We start from the raw sequence: 16,504 nt of genomic DNA, 5'->3' as shown, positions 1-16,504 counted from the left end.
TTTTTTTTTTTTTTTGCGGGGGAACCGATTCCTGGCCTTCTAGGAATTGGTACTCAATACAGAAAAAAAAAATATTATTTTTTGCTTCCTGTGGAATAGAAGCTTGTGAGAGGGTGACTGTGAGTGAGTGAGTCTATTTATTATTTGTGTGTGTGTGTTGAAAAGAGTGCCCGTTCCGATCTGTTTGTCCAGACGTGACTTATCAATATTTCTTGGTCCAAGGCAAGTCTCAAACATAGTCCGGCCTCTTTTATGAGAATTTTGGGGATTTTGGAGTGTGGCGCATCAATAAAATAAATAAAAAAGAAAGAAACGCCAAGATGTGAACTTTTAAAATAAGCAAAAAATAAATAAATAAATAAAAAAATGACAACAATCACGTCAATGCCGGGGAAAAAAAAAAGTTTAATTAGTGTGACTCTGTGTTTGTTTTATTTTGTTAGTTGTGTATCTAAATCAGTGTCTCTTTCATTTCCACATAGAGAGGTTGCTGGAGATTAGACTCATCAGATTCATCTGTGCAGCTTCATGATGACTGAATGATTCATGGAAGACACACAAAGATCCGGAGATGGAGATTCTTCTCCAGGAATTAGGTACTCTCATCAGATTTTAATAAATGATCTGAATATGGATAAAAGTTTCCAAGGATATTGAAGGACCCAGTTTTACTGTTTTCAGTGTGCTAACATCCATGAGGCACATTTCACACTGGACGTGTAAGCAAAGCATAATTGGGTCATATTTTTTTCAGCAGCAATGTTAACAGATTGGAGCATTCACACTTAATGACGAGGCAGCATGTAACAGGAGCAGAAGCAGCAGTGCCATGATCAACTACACTGTGTACCACCATATTATATGGTTTAACATGTTATATGGTTAAATGGTGAGTGTGTGTTGTGTTTGTGTGAGAGCGGGACACTATGATCACCTGCATATTCAGCTGTGAAGATAAACAAAAGCATGAAACTGAATAATGGAGGGCTACACAATCAGCAGTGGTTCGGTTGCACTTTAGAAACCAGAGTGAAAGCACAGTGGACGCATGGTTCTTCTGCTCTACATACATGTAGCTTCTGCACTGCTTCAACATCCAGTGTGAAATGGGCATAAAATAGCCACTTTTTTGATAATTAATATAAGAATTTGTAGTGTATAGGGTTTGAAATAACCCCCCGCCAAATGTAGATAAAAATAAACTGTGGTGGGTAACTCTTTATCAAGTCAATCTGACAGTTTGTGATTGATAAATTATTTTCTATCACTTTGCATGCCATTGCTGTCAGAGCCTCTCCACTGTAGGAGGAGCGTCCAACATTAGCAAAACAAAGCGTAACGCTATGTTACATAAATGTTTATTGATGATGCACATTCATTCTTTGCCAGCCGGAGGCGATTTTGGCAAAGCAGAAATATAGTGGTTTCCCTGGTAACGGCTGTACACAAAGCAGCGCAGTGCTTATAAACGCTACTTTATTAGGCATTGTCCACCTTATTTTTACTGTAAGAGTGGGCGCAGCCATTTGTAAATTTTATGTGTCTGGCTTTTGGTGTCATCTGCGTCCAGCTATTTTTAACTGTACAAAAACAGCTCGTTTTGCTGCTTGATATTTCAAACTGGTGTGTCTCACCATATTATTTTAATGTATTATCTTAATTATGAACACACTGGTTTGTAGAGCAAACAGTTTTATCATTTACTGAACGTTGTTATTCTTCTGGTTATTTCCCTACCACGGCTAATGAACTGGAAGTCTCGCACATTCACAGAAATCGGATTACTTCCACGTTGAAAAATAAGGTGGATAGGAAAGATGAAAAGAAAATGCTTTTGAAATTTTCTGAAAACATTCAGTTCCCTCCAGTGATACGTTCATATAAAGAGACCCACGCCATGTTTTTACTTTGAAATGTGCAGCACTCATAGCCCATTTATTCAGTGAAGTTATGGCCTTTTAAGTTTAATCCAGCCATATTGTGATACTTGTCTTTCAGTCCCCAAATTTAATACCTTTTGAAATTATAGAATTGGAAGACTTTTTAAGGACTTGCGGAACCCTGTAGTACAGCCCGTCGGGCAGCGTGATGATATATTTTGGTAGCCCGACTGGAAGACACAATGGTCCCGGGACATTGGCCAAGCGATTTTGCTAGCCCTGTAATGCATTTAAATGTGCAGTACAAACGTCTTATGGAGATCTGATATCCAGAAAACTTGGTGATGTATGATGGTAATGAACCCTTATAAAAAGTTATTTACCTTTGTGGAAATGAAAGTCCAGAGTTTGCATGAGCTAAATTCAAATTTATCTGGCTAGCTGCTTAATCCTACTTTGCTGTATAGGCCTCTGGTGTTCACAGTCATCTCAGTAAATATGATTTTAAGCATAATCATTTGCATAAATTACTGTATGTTTCAGGGCTGGTCACAGAACAGACCTTAAAGGTACGCTAAGGAATTCTGGTTTGTGGTTGAAACATGAAATAATTAATCTGACTAGTTGCACAAAGAATCTCTAACTATATACACATCCACATATTTTTATGTGAATTTTGGGATAACAAAATGCCATTGGATGGAAACAGCAAAATGTGAATAAAATCTCTAAAATGTGCATTTAAAAGATATGCTTGTGTGCTATTATGCAGTACGCTTGCTTGAGGTAGATTGATTGAGGATTTTTTAATCATGACTTGATGAAACTGCCATGGAAACAAAAGTATTTTTGCATAACTGGACCCGCAGTCCTTTATTTGGAATTATTATTATTTTTTAATACTTGCAGTATTTCTATAGTAGTACACTTTTAGTGGAAATCTAACAGGAAAATTAGGTTTTAAAAGCAAAAATGTAAAGCTTGCATTTTTGTTAAAGCTGTGAATGTTTTATTTAAATATTTAAAATTCAATTTCAAACATGTGATGATAAACATGTCCTCATGATTTTTAAAGAAGTGTTTGTTTTACAGAAGCCCAATCCAGCAGGAGAGATCAGACCCTACAGAAGCCAGCTGTGTGTCTGTGAGGAGCGACAAGTCATTTGAGCTTCTACCTGACTTTAAAAATGAAAGCATTCCTCCTGGTTTTAGGTAAGAAGTTTTTATAGAGGGGCACTAATGTTACTTTATTTTGTTTTTCTTTCGTATATGTACAGTGTATATACAGTGGGTACGGAAAGTATTCAGAACCCCTTAAATTTTTCACACTTTGTTATATTGCAGCCATTTGCTAAAATCACCACACTCTCTATATATATATATATATATATATATATATATATATATATATATATATATATTCCAATCAAAACTTGCCTTCTGACCATAAATTAGATTTAAGTAATACTTTAATGTGGACAGAGCAACAGAACAATTTTCTTGTTAAAAAGGCTTTATTCATATGGCTGTATCATTGTATAGCGCTTTTTACAATACACATTGTTTCAAAGCAGCTTTTCAGGAAGTCATACTGTTATGTCTATAATGCCTTAATGCTTTAATATTGAGCAGCTTTTGGGCTGGACGATATGGCAAATACATAAATTAATGCTGAAGTGTGGAAAAATGTGGCCCCTCCCAAATACTGAAGCCTAATTGCATCGCGCCGGTAAATTTTACCGGCCAGTGACGCTCAAGCGCTCGAACTAGGGGCGGAGCCACCCACTATATAGGCCGGCATCATTACCTCAGAATCTTTCGACTGTTCGAATGAGTACTAGACTCCAAGGATTACAACACAGCAGCGTGCGCAGTGTCTCGTTCCCTCCTTTCAGGGAATCAAGGCTTATGCTTGGGGACGCGTATAATCCCGCTGTGTTGTATTTCCCACACCTGGTGAGAAGTGTCTAATGAGCTAGACTTCGATAGAGCTGAGCCCCTTGACTACTCCATAGGGCACTCAGGGGAAAACAAATGCCCTCCAGCTCGAACCGGGTGGGACTAAGCACAGTAATATAAGCACTACACATAGACTGACCGCAGCGCTGCTGGAGCCACGTACATATGCCGCATATACCACTTGATTCATAAGAAAAACAGCGCACTTACTGCTGTCGACAACATCTCAAACGCATGTAGAGAGCCGCTGACTATACTGCCGTCCAAAGGCAAAGTGCAATAACTACACATCTGGTCAAAATTGAGTTAAGTCCTAAAATGGGCTTTGTGACATCCGTTCTGTCTTGTGACAAAGTCTCCTGGTTCAATTTTGTCCCGTTTCAGAGAAACGAGAGTGTCAAAATTGCAGTAACTACAAAATCCAAGCTAATACCAAGGCAAACCGCAGTAAGTGAAGTTACTGCGTTCTGGCTTTGTTTTCCAGGTGTTGTAACACTGGCTTTGACACTGCAGATACTGCGCGGTCTGCCTTGGTATCCCGCGGCCAAATGATGGTTGAACTCGCGTTAAAACGCAAATATCCAAAGACGTGTCAGGAAGATAGCAAAATATTAACTCCTAGCAAGGCAAATTACAACTTTATAATCAGTTAACATTAACTAGCCAACTGCTAGCAAATTAAACAGCCTACCTGCATTGCTTCATATCCACTCTGACACGTAATGATAATCTGATTTATATAATCGCGTTGATGTTTGTTGATTCGGACATCTCTTAACGTTTCAGGCAGCTAATCCAATTGTAGTACAGTAACAGGGGTTATTCCTTCAAAAGTTAGCTGGCTCCGGTAAAGTTATATAATTCATCAAAGAACGGTTCTGTTTGAAAGTTATACGGAACGCAGTTTGTCCCCTATTCGCAGGCATACGCCATATGACTACCAGACCATGCAAATAACTAATTATTAATTGATAAGTAATCATTCTTCTTTTTGCACAAGTCACCGTTTCATTTGTTAACACATTCGAGGGAGGCTTTATGACCAAGCGGAATCCTCTGCCGCCGTGTCGCTCCTGGTTCACAGCGAGCGGGACTCGCGCTGTCTGCAATTCCCTTCACCGTTCGCGTTTTGATTTCGGCAAATCAGTTTGGGTGAATGCAAACAACATGATTATCATGAGCACAACATCCAGCTATAGGCTAGAAAACATGCAATCTACCTGAGGGATGACTTCTTTCACTATTTCACAGGCCAGTGGTTTGTGTGTAATGTGTGTGACATTTTTTTGTATGACATTAAAATGCCTTTTAGAATAATTGTACATAAATACGTTAAGCAAACAGATGATTTTTCTGAGAACTTTTATACACCTTTTATATATATACTTAACCGCAAACATGGAAATGATGTACAGGATGTGGTACAGTACAAATATTTTGAGCATCCCTTATTCTGTTCCTTATTTTCCTATAAAGAATCACAATTATCCCTTATTTTCCTTTATGGCATCCCTAGTTATATTGTTAGGCAAAGTTTAAATTGTGTGCATTTTTAACTACTGTTTTAACTACTTGGTCTGTAATGAATTACTTTTTAAATAAAATGAGCAAAACACTCTTTGTGGTGAAAGGAGCATTGCGATAAGACCATCTTAAGACTTACTACTGAGCATTTTTAACATTCACAACATGCAAACATCAATAAAACTATTAAAGTTATTAAAAACAATCTACATGTAGTAAGAAACACAACAAGAAAGTTGGATGAACACATTTAGTTTGTAGATACTGCACTTTGCTTTTGCAATAGTGTTTTAGTTGTGTAAGGTCATCCAAAGGCAGTGCAGTATCTGAATTTTGGTGGTCAAAGTGACATCAGTGGTCATGGTTTTTATCTATAAAAAAATGTCATCCTAAGAAGGCTTTAAATGAATGCACTGCCACTAATCTACCCACAACATGTTTGACTGGCTAATGTATAAACTTTAAAGGCATTTTTCTCAGTTTCAGTTTCAGTGTTTGTGTAGTTACTGCACTTTGCCTTTGTAGGGCAGTATAATATATCGTTATAGGCATGCCTTGAGTCCACCGGACCTAGTCGAAACCACCCTGATCGACTGCGGGCGTGGCCAGGTGCAGGCAGTAACCAATACCAAGCTGTAGATACATCACTGCACAGACAGAACGAGCGGTGCGAATGACGGAATCTCCAGGTTGTAAAATCTGGCAAAGGTGTCCTGTGAAGACCATCCTGCTGCCAAACAAATTTCCTGAATCGACATACCTTTTGCCCAGGCCCACGACGAAGCCATTTTTCTCGTGGAGTGGGCGTGTACTCCCCACGGACAGGCCTCATTCTTAGAAGCATACGCCAACGCGATCGCTTCCACAATCCAATGTGACAACCGCTGTTTTGACACTGGCAGTCCTTTGGTACGGCTACCGAAACATATAAACAGCTGCTCCAGCAATCTGAAATTACTAGTCTTCTCCAGATAAACTCACAGAGCACGGACTGGGCATAGTGGGTGTGTCGCTGGCTCCGAATTTTGAGGAGCAAACGCCTGTAGCGTGATGACCTGCACTCTAAATGACGTAGAAAGCACTTTAGGTACATACCCCTGTCTAGGCTGCAGTCTGACCATACAGTCATCCTTACCGAACTCCATACATGCAGCGCTCATAGACAGCGCATGTAAGAGATCTCTCCGCAACGGAATCTGCCACGGGGGAGCCGTTAAATGCTCCACCAACTCTGGGAACCACAGCTGGTTGGGCCACTTCCGCCCGACCCGAAGCATCTTCTCCCTTTCCTCTCTGATTTTGTGCAGCACTGGCGGCATAGTCTTCACTGGGGGAAAATCATATTTGCGCTTCTTGGACCAGCGACTTGAGAGAGCATCCCCCCTCCAGGAGCGCGTTCGTCACCGAGATGAACAGCTGGCAATGCGCTTTCTCCTCTGAGGCAAAAAAGTCGATCTCCGCCTCTCCGAACAGACTCCAAATCAACTGAATAGTCTGCAGGTGCAGCCTCCACTCCCCGTGGACTCGGCCACCCCTAGACAGCATGTCCGCGCCGCAGTTCTGACTGCCGGGAACGTGTACTGCTCGAATCGACAGAAGGTTTCTGTCTGCCCAAAGGAGGAAATGCTCTGCCAGCCTTTGAAGTGAGCGTGAACGAATACCTCCCTGATGGTTGATATAGGATACCACCGTCGTGTTGTCTGTCCGAACCAGGATGTGTCGATCCTTTATCAGTGGAAGAAAGCCCTGCAAAGCTAAAAATACTGCCTTCAACTCTAGGCAGTTTATATGCCACTTTGCTTGCGCACTCGTCCAAGTGCCATAAGCCAGTCTGCCGTCGCAAAGGGCTCTCCAGCCCGTCAATGACGCGTCCCTAGTGACGATTTTTCTGCTGACCACTCTGCCCATCGAGACTCCCTTTTCGAACATCTTCTTGTTGAACCAGGGGGCTAGTGTCTGCATGCATCCGTGGGTCAACAAGACACGCAACTGACCGTTCTTCCACGGTTTGCTTGGCACCCGGGATTTCAGCCATAGCTGAAGTAATCTCGTATGCAGAAGCCCGAGCTGACATACCACAGCTGCTGTTGCCATACGCCCTAACATTCTCTGAAAGCATTTCAGAATTAACACTCTCCCTGGTTTGAACGAGGTGAGAGCACTGACCAAAGACTGTATTCGCTCTTGAGATAGACGCGCTCTCATCGATTGCTAGTCCAAATCTTTTGCAGCGGACCGATCTCTCTTCGGAAGGAAGTGGCTCATCGCCTTCTGGAGTGGCCTCCAGAAACTTCTCAGAAAACGAGCCTATAGCCTCACCAAACAGGCCGAGCGGAGATATGGGCGCATCCAACAGCTGAGCCTTCTCCGACTCCCTCATGTCCGTCAACATGAGCCAAAGATGCCGCTGCAGCGTGACGAGACTGCCCATACAGCGGCTGATTTTCTTTTCTGATTTACAGTGGCCGTCTTCGTGGCTCTGAGCGCCAAGTCAGTGGCCGAACGCAACTTTTTGAAGCGGCGGAGTCCGGACCCTCCTCATCCAACGCTTGCAGAATTTTGGCTTGAAAAGCCTGGAGAACAGCCATAGTGTGGATCGCAGATGCTGCCGGCTGCCATATAAGCCTTATAAGACAAAGATGCGCTGCAACTGCTTCCTCGACGGGCGGCGGCTTAGTGTAACCCCAGTGGTCGGCTCCGTCGACAGAGGAGAGCATACGCTATTCCGCGGCTTGGGCTCGGGCCGAATAGGGGGAGTGTCAAGACCGCAAGATCTCCTCGTGGACCTCAGGAAAAAAGGGAGCGGGTCTCTGGGGAGCGGCAACCTGGCGGCCCGACTGCAGATACTGCATGTCCAACCTGTTCTTGGCTGGTTGCTCGGGGGGCGACCAATCAATACCCAAATCCTGTACAGCCTCAGACAGGATTTTCACCAACTCCTCATCAATCTGAGCCAGGAACTCATGCTCCTCGCTGTGGGAGGCCTCCGACTCCATGCAGGCCGACCAGTCACCCGAACCAGAGGTTGCAGTCGACATAGCATCGTCGTCCACTTCATCCTCTGCCACACCAAAGGAGACCAGGTCCCGCGCATCATCCGAGGGGTGGAGGCTGGGCTCAGTGTAAGAAACAGGTGGCTCTCTTGAGCGATGAGCATGCAGGAACTGAGTCGACATGCGTTCATCAGAGAGGCCTACTGCACGTGGCTGCCCCAGCCTTCCATCCCGCAGCTTGACGGCGATGGGGGGGGAAGAGGCAAGGGGTTAGCCGGCGGCCGGATCGAAACCACCCTGATCGACTGCGGGCGTGGCCAGGTGCAGGCAGTAACCAATACCAAGCTGTAGATACATCACTGCACAGACAGAACGAGCGGTGCGAATGACGGAATCTCCAGGTTGTAAAATCTGGCAAAGGTGTCCTGTGAAGACCATCCTGCTGCCAAACAAATTTCCTGAATCGACATACCTTTTGCCCAGGCCCACGACGAAGCCATTTTTCTCGTGGAGTGGGCGTGTACTCCCCACGGACAGGCCTCATTCTTAGAAGCATACGCCAACGCGATCGCTTCCACAATCCAATGTGACAACCGCTGTTTTGACACTGGCAGTCCTTTGGTACGGCTACCGAAACATATAAACAGCTGCTCCAGCAATCTGAAATTACTAGTCTTCTCCAGATAAACTCACAGAGCACGGACTGGGCATAGTGGGTGTGTCGCTGGCTCCGAATTTTGAGGAGCAAACGCCTGTAGCGTGATGACCTGCACTCTAAATGACGTAGAAAGCACTTTAGGTACATACCCCTGTCTAGGCTGCAGTCTGACCATACAGTCATCCTTACCGAACTCCATACATGCAGCGCTCATAGACAGCGCATGTAAGAGATCTCTCCGCAACGGAATCTGCCACGGGGGAGCCGTTAAATGCTCCACCAACTCTGGGAACCACAGCTGGTTGGGCCACTTCCGCCCGACCCGAAGCATCTTCTCCCTTTCCTCTCTGATTTTGTGCAGCACTGGCGGCATAGTCTTCACTGGGGGAAAATCATATTTGCGCTTCTTGGACCAGCGACTTGAGAGAGCATCCCCCCTCCAGGAGCGCGTTCGTCACCGAGATGAACAGCTGGCAATGCGCTTTCTCCTCTGAGGCAAAAAAGTCGATCTCCGCCTCTCCGAACAGACTCCAAATCAACTGAATAGTCTGCAGGTGCAGCCTCCACTCCCCGTGGACTCGGCCACCCCTAGACAGCATGTCCGCGCCGCAGTTCTGACTGCCGGGAACGTGTACTGCTCGAATCGACAGAAGGTTTCTGTCTGCCCAAAGGAGGAAATGCTCTGCCAGCCTTTGAAGTGAGCGTGAACGAATACCTCCCTGATGGTTGATATAGGATACCACCGTCGTGTTGTCTGTCCGAACCAGGATGTGTCGATCCTTTATCAGTGGAAGAAAGCCCTGCAAAGCTAAAAATACTGCCTTCAACTCTAGGCAGTTTATATGCCACTTTGCTTGCGCACTCGTCCAAGTGCCATAAGCCAGTCTGCCGTCGCAAAGGGCTCTCCAGCCCGTCAATGACGCGTCCCTAGTGACGATTTTTCTGCTGACCACTCTGCCCATCGAGACTCCCTTCTCGAACATCTTCTTGTTGAACCAGGGGGCTAGTGTCTGCATGCATCCGTGGGTCAACAAGACACGCAACTGACCGTTCTTCCACGGTTTGCTTGGCACCCGGGATTTCAGCCATAGCTGAAGTAATCTCGTATGCAGAAGCCCGAGCTGACATACCACAGCTGCTGTTGCCATACGCCCTAACATTCTCTGAAAGCATTTCAGAATTAACACTCTCCCTGGTTTGAACGAGGTGAGAGCACTGACCAAAGACTGTATTCGCTCTTGAGATAGACGCGCTCTCATCGATTGCTAGTCCAAATCTTTTGCAGCGGACCGATCTCTCTTCGGAAGGAAGTGGCTCATCGCCTTCTGGAGTGGCCTCCAGAAACTTCTCAGAAAACGAGCCTATAGCCTCACCAAACAGGCCGAGCGGAGATATGGGCGCATCCAACAGCTGAGCCTTCTCCGACTCCCTCATGTCCGTCAACATGAGCCAAAGATGCCGCTGCAGCGTGACGAGACTGCCCATACAGCGGCTGATTTTCTTTTCTGATTTACAGTGGCCGTCTTCGTGGCTCTGAGCGCCAAGTCAGTGGCCGAACGCAACTTTTTGAAGCGGCGGAGTCCGGACCCTCCTCATCCAACGCTTGCAGAATTTTGGCTTGAAAAGCCTGGAGAACAGCCATAGTGTGGATCGCAGATGCTGCCGGCTGCCATATAAGCCTTATAAGACAAAGATGCGCTGCAACTGCTTCCTCGACGGGCGGCGGCTTAGTGTAACCCCAGTGGTCGGCTCCGTCGACAGAGGAGAGCATACGCTATTCCGCGGCTTGGGCTCGGGCCGAATAGGGGGAGTGTCAAGACCGCAAGATCTCCTCGTGGACCTCAGGAAAAAAGGGAGCGGGTCTCTGGGGAGCGGCAACCTGGCGGCCCGACTGCAGATACTGCATGTCCAACCTGTTCTTGGCTGGTTGCTCGGGGGGCGACCAATCAATACCCAAATCCTGTACAGCCTCAGACAGGATTTTCACCAACTCCTCATCAATCTGAGCCAGGAACTCATGCTCCTCGCTGTGGGAGGCCTCCGACTCCATGCAGGCCGACCAGTCACCCGAACCAGAGGTTGCAGTCGACATAGCATCGTCGTCCACTTCATCCTCTGCCACACCAAAGGAGACCAGGTCCCGCGCATCATCCGAGGGGTGGAGGCTGGGCTCAGTGTAAGAAACAGGTGGCTCTCTTGAGCGATGAGCATGCAGGAACTGAGTCGACATGCGTTCATCAGAGAGGCCTACTGCACGTGGCTGCCTCAGCCTTTCCTCCCGCAGCTCGGCGGCGACGGGGGGCGGAGGCAAGGGATTAGCCAGCGCAGTTCAGGATCACGGAAATCCTGGCACGAAGGGCTTTGACTGTCATCTCTTCACAGGCGGGACAGTCAGGCCCATCCAACACGACCCCTGCGTGGGCTCGGCCCAGACAGAAGACACACGCGTCGTGTGCGTCCGGGAGCTCAATCGGGCCCCTGCACGCACAGCACTCCTTAAGGGACATCCTGTCTTCTTGCCAGATCGCCAAAGGGGAACTTGAAGCGAACTGCGTCCTCTTAGGGCGTTGTCAATGGCGAGAAGAAAATAGCAATGAGTAGAAGTCTTCGATGCTTGCTTCGTGAAGGAGAAATATTCTGAGGTAATGACACTGAGCACCGGCCTATATAGTGGGTGGCTCCGCCCCTAGCACGAGCGCTTGGGCGTAATTGGCTGGTTAAATTTACCGGCGCAATGCGATTAGGCTTCAGTATTTGGGAGGAGGGGGATCACCCCCAAGTATAAGCTACACAGTGTCGAGAGACCGAACTGAGTTCCTAGAACTACCCAGTGCGAAAGCCCCTTTAGACCATATAGGGCATGCTGAATTGTAGGAGGTGTTGGTGTATGTGTAGATGATGTGTGCAGATCAGAGTGGGTGTTGGGTGTGAGACTAGGCTTTTTAAACCTAAACATTCAGGTCATCAGCCAGCTGGGGGTCGTGTCTTGTACTTGGTGATGTTCCTCAGACCTGTCGAGACTGATGCTAGGACATTGGCTGAAAACCGTTTTTTAATCTTTTCAGAGTATCTCCTTTTAGCCACTCTGATCTCTTTTGACAGTGTTTCTCAAGCCTGTTTGTACAAGATTTTGTCCCCAGTGCTGTAAGCATCCTCTTTGGCATGAAGCTGTCTGAGCTTTCAGCAGCTTCAAAAACACTCTAATCAGTGCACTTGAAACAGGCTTGTAAGTCTGTGTCTGTAATCTGATTAGCCAGCTATTGCTGCGCTGCACTCACACACGCAGTAGTAGAAAGGATTACAATTTATGAAGAGCTCCTCTAAATCAGGGGAGCACATCCTCTTCAGAGTTGTTACGTTTGAGCTCCAACTTAAATTAATGTAAAAACAATCCACCACCTCGTTTTCCCCATTATCTCTGAAATGTGATCGGCACTGAACAGCTGGAAGTCTGTGAAATGTAGCGCATTAGCCCTATTCGCACAGGATTAGTATTAACTAGTGACTTCTAGACATTTGTAATAATTGCAGAGGTTGTCTGAGATCTTAATCCTGTAAATCGGCCATGTCTGTCATTTGTAAAGTAAAACTTCCACCGCAAATGACCTACCATATTTCACCGAACACCGAGGTCCTGTGATAATATTAGTCCCGTGCGAATCAGCATCTCTCTGATTTGGCGGGGTCGTATATAATTTTTTCAAGGTTTTTGTTTCCTGTGTGCCTTTTATCCATCTTTCGCGAAGAATGGAGGCTGTTTTGGAGTGTTTTGATAGTATTTTGGGTGCTGGGTCATATTGCTATACACCATATAACTATACAATTTGCAGAAAGAGAAAGCTGAAAACCACCAGAAGAGCGAAAACAAGAAGAATGATTAGATGGAGATGGATGACATGTATAGCAGCATGCGCTAAGGAACATTCTTCTGTTTTATGATATATCATACAGCTAGACCTATACCAACAAGACATTTAGCGATAGCCTATCCAATATAGTGCACAATCAAGCGAGTGGGTTCACAACATAATTTGAGGTTAATGTGTTACAAATAAATCAAGCGTAAAGCTTGAGCTTTTAGATTTTAACATTGTGAAATGTAAATGACACAGGGCACAAAACTATATTTGTTTCTTTTTTTTAATCCATTTAACCGGACCATAACGGGACTCTCAACCAGGGGATGCGCCAAAAGGGCACAGTGCCATTTAGTCGCCCAGAGTAAACATATTTCCACTGGGCTACAAGAAATATAATTTGGGTAGAATTATTTTTATATGGTTATAGTTTATTTTGTTAAATATTTTTGTTTATTTATTATTGCTATCCGTATCTAATACATGGTACATTTTAATGATAATAATAACCTAACAATAATTATTTAAAAAATGAGATAAGTCAGTAAATTCGAGTAAAAATCACAGGCTTCGCTTATCCCATGACAATGTGCCACACGAAATTTAGATGTGGGGGGGATTTATAAATCACACAAGGTCCCCAGATAATACTTATCCCGTGCGAATAGGGCTATTGTCTGGAGTAGCTGCACCAGGTTTCAGTTAAGCACAATGCAGCATATAGTTTGAAAAGGCCTTGTTTGTGCAGGTGAAGAGACATTTGTTCATTTTGTTACGAAGGGATCGGAGATTCGCTAGATGGATACTTGGAAGAGCTGTTTGGAAGTTGCGCGTTTGAACAGCACCGCTGTCTCTCCAACTAGAATGTCCAACAAAACGTCTGAATAATCAAAAATGTGAAAATTTTTGTCTGATGTGTGTTGCGTAATGTTCAGTAGTTTGTCTCTGGTAAAACTGATAGGAAAAGAAAGACTAAAGTTAACAGGACAAACGAACAAAAACTGCAGAAGCATTGGAGATCCATCTGTGGTGCCATCTTATTCCCAGATTATGATTCAGCATGGTTCAATATGGGTAGGGATAGGTAAAGAGGTGGGCTTTAAGAATACAAGTAAGGTCCCAATAAGGTAACATGCATTTTATTTTTTTAAATAAGAGCATATACACTGCATATGTTGTTATTTTTAAATACTGTCTTATAATTTACTACAACACGCTATAGCTTCTCTGCCATATCAGCAGTGCTCTTCTGTGTGGATAAATCTAATGTTTTGTGTTGTACCTACTTTTCTGATCATCTAGCTAGTTGCACAGTGTCTGTAGCCGTATTTCCATCCACATATTTTTATGCAAATTTAGTGATATGACACAAAATGCTGGATGGAAATAACAAAATCTGAATAAAATCTCTAAAATGCTTGGATTAATTTTTTATTCGATAAGAAGTCATATGCATACACTGCAAAATGTAAAGCTTGCAGTAATGTTTAATTTGAATATTTAAAATTCAGTCTTAAACATGTGATAATAAACATGTCCACATGATTTTTAAAGAAGTGTTTGTTTTACAGAAGCCCAATCCAGCAGGAGAGATCAGACCCTACAGAAGCCAGCTGTGTGTCTGTGAGGAGCGACACGTCATTTGAGCTTCTACCTGACTTTAAAAATGAAAGCATTCCTCCTGGTTTTAGGTAAGAGGGGCACTAATGTTACTTTATTTGCTGTATTTTGTGAATTGTCTTCTATATTTGTCAAAAAAAAACAAAAAACCTCTGAAGATAAATGAGAAACAAGTTCGCAGGCAGGCACGGCACTAATTTCAGCATGTGTTTGTGTTCTGCTGGCTGTCTGCTTGTCACTCATAACGCGCCTTTAAATTAAAAAAGCGTGAAACTATCGTGCGATATATCGAACATTTTTTCTATCGTTATCGATGATGGTGTACTGTCGATAAATATCGATACCGTTTTATCGCCCAGGCCTAGTTGAAACACTGATTAAGAGATTACATGAGGCATGAGATAAAACTAGTAGTAAAGAGCAGGGCCGTCGCTAGTGGGGTGAAAGGTGGTGACGATTATAGGGGCCCATGGCTGTGGGGGGCCCCCCGGCGATTTCAACTGACTGCCCGAGGCCAGCATAAAAGATGCTTAACAGACGCTTAAAAGACGATTGACGGGCCACTGCTGCCCGTCGTCATGAAAGCTTATCTTTGCAGGTATTTTTTAAGCCTTGCCAATTTAAACATTCAAGAGATTTTAAAGCATTCAAGCACAAGACGCGAAATAACTCGACTAAGTACTCGCGCGCCGTGTTCGGTGCGCACACAGAGAGCTGCGTCTCAGACAGTGGGAAACAACAGAACCGAGCTTTCCTAGCTGGAAGTTTCCAATGAAGTTCCACCCATGCAGTGGTTAAAACAACGCTGTATTTGTTCGGTACACATGCGTACCGAACCGTACCATTACACCCTTACTTGTAAATAATCTTAAATGTCACTGTACATTGCTATTCTTATTATGGTGGAGCCGTTCCTTACACATTACATCTGCACCTTATTAGAAAACCCTCATGTGATAAAGTTCAGCATGTGTGGAAAGGAAGAAGACAGGGTCGGGTTACTGAGGCTCATGTTTCTTTATTAATTCTCTTTCCAGTCCAACAAAATGTGCGCTCTCAGCGCTTCCAAATCAGATTCTCACACAGCTCAACAGAATATATGGCAGCAGCAACACACGAGTCCTCAGCCCACAATCTCTCTCTCTCTCTGTCCCCTTTCCTGGCGGCTTTATCCGGTCTCTCCACGCCAATTCCTGCAACAAGACACAGGTGTTTGTCACTTTGAACTTGACCTACTTACTCACCGCCAATCTCCCGACTCTCTGGCTGCATCCAAAATGGCATACTTCCCACTATATAGTAGGCAAAATGCAGCAGGCAAGCAAATAAGTATGTTTGAATCCTCTGTATTCATAAAAGAATAGGCGAGAATTGCACTCGGACGTACGTATACTTAATTTGCGTTCTAATATGCCTACTTACCTACTATATAGTAGGGAAAAAGAGTACGTGAACAGATTAGTATGTCCGAAACCGCATTATTCATAAAAGAGTAGGCGAGAAATCCCTGGATGTCCTACTGCTTCAGCCCAGATTCTGAAGTGTTCATCGATGGACACTTTTCAATCCCAGGAGTCCACGGGAGATCAATACGTCATCATCGAATGTGAAGGAGAACAGCGACAAGGGTGTTTACAAATGTGAGTAATACAAACCAAAAACACGGTTCCTTGTGTTAAAATCATATTTGTTGAGCTGCTGTAGAGTAAACTGATGATTTGCATAAGGTGTAAAGACGTTAAATAGTATAGTATATTTGTGATTTTACTGTAAAAACACGTTTTATTATGAATAGCGAACAGGGGAGCTCCAGTAAGCACACGCACATCTCCAAAGTGAGTTTACATAAACCATATACATCTTAAAGACGATTACTAAATGTCTATTTAATATCTGACAGGAAAATGTTCTAAAAGAATTACAGATGAGCACATCACAACATGAAAAGACATCTGAATGATGTATGTGTGCTATTATGTAGTAGAATTCACTGTTGTCAACACTGCTTTAGAT

The 16,504-nt window shown here is 44.3% G+C and overlaps 1 long non-coding RNA gene across 1 annotated transcript in view; it reads left to right on the top strand.

Moving 5' to 3' along the window:
• The first annotated feature begins 385 nt into the window (after positions 1-385).
• The window catches only part of LOC107676308 (uncharacterized), a 30,893-nt gene continuing 14,774 nt past the window's right edge, over positions 386-16,504 (top strand). The window contains exons 1-3 of the long non-coding RNA XR_001632723.1: positions 386-596; positions 2,973-3,092; positions 14,443-14,562. This is a non-coding gene — a long non-coding RNA (uncharacterized LOC107676308). The remainder of the gene's footprint in view (positions 597-2,972; positions 3,093-14,442; positions 14,563-16,504) is intronic.

Source organism: Sinocyclocheilus anshuiensis, unplaced genomic scaffold (genome assembly GCF_001515605.1).
Source record: "Sinocyclocheilus anshuiensis isolate Anshui unplaced genomic scaffold, SAMN03320099.WGS_v1.1 scaffold6747, whole genome shotgun sequence".
Lineage (NCBI taxonomy): Eukaryota > Metazoa > Chordata > Actinopteri > Cypriniformes > Cyprinidae > Sinocyclocheilus > Sinocyclocheilus anshuiensis.
This window is presented reverse-complemented; position numbering and strand designations above follow the sequence as displayed.